This window comes from Rutidosis leptorrhynchoides, chromosome 4 (genome assembly GCF_046630445.1).
Source record: "Rutidosis leptorrhynchoides isolate AG116_Rl617_1_P2 chromosome 4, CSIRO_AGI_Rlap_v1, whole genome shotgun sequence".
In the NCBI taxonomy this organism is placed as follows: domain Eukaryota; kingdom Viridiplantae; phylum Streptophyta; class Magnoliopsida; order Asterales; family Asteraceae; genus Rutidosis; species Rutidosis leptorrhynchoides.
The window spans coordinates 419992660-419993538 of NC_092336.1; the positions used below are offsets into that span (position 1 = coordinate 419992660).

Sequence of the window (879 nt, forward strand, 5' to 3'; positions counted from 1 at the left end):
GAACAGATCTATCTCATGTTATTTCCCTGGACTTTAAAGGGAGAAGCCAAAGATTGGTTAGAATCGTTACCTGAAGGGGCGATTGATACATGGGATGTTTTAGTTGAAAAATTTCTTAAACAATTCTTTCCTGTATCTAAAGCCGTGAGACTTCAAGGAGAAATTGTTACGTTTACACAAAAGCCAAATGAAACTTTCTATGAGGCATGGATAAGATTTGGAAAATTATTGATAGGATGTCCGCAACATGGTTTAGACACTTGTCAAATAGTACAAATATTTTACCAAGGATGCGACATCACTACAAGAAAAGACATCGATATAGCAGCTGGTGGTTCCATTATGAAGAAAACCGCAACTGATGCTTACAAAATTATTGATAACACTGCTTCCCACTCACATGAGTGGCATCAAGAAAAAGATATTGTTAGATCATCTAAAGCAGCTAGAGCCGATTCTAGCCATGACTTAGATTCCATTTTTGCAAAGATAGATGCTGTCGAGAGACGAATGGAAAAGATGACTAAGGATATTCACTCAATAAGAATTAGTTGTGAGCAGTGTGGAGGACCACATTTAACAAAAGATTGTCTTAGTATTGAACTAACAATGGAACAAAGAGAGAATGTTTCATACATAAACCAAAGTCCTAGAAATAATTATCAACCGCCAAGACCAATCTACAATCAAAATCAGAATTATAATCAAAATGTTCCATACAACAACCAACAAGGTCCTAGCAATCAACAAGTATCCAACAATACTTACAGCCAGCAAAGACCTAATTTTCAAAATAAACCACCACAAACCGATGATAAAAAGCCAAATTTAGAAGATATGATGTCAAAGCTAGTTGAATCTCAAACGCAGTTTTTCACA

The 879-nt window shown here is 35.6% G+C and overlaps 1 non-coding gene across 1 annotated transcript; it reads right to left on the reverse strand.

The window, feature by feature from the left end:
* Positions 1-147: 147 nt before the first annotated feature.
* LOC139845695 (small nucleolar RNA R71) lies at positions 148-254 on the reverse strand. Its single transcript, XR_011758458.1, has one exon. It is a non-coding gene; the product is annotated as a small nucleolar RNA R71 (small nucleolar RNA).
* Between the last annotated feature and the right edge of the window lie 625 nt (positions 255-879).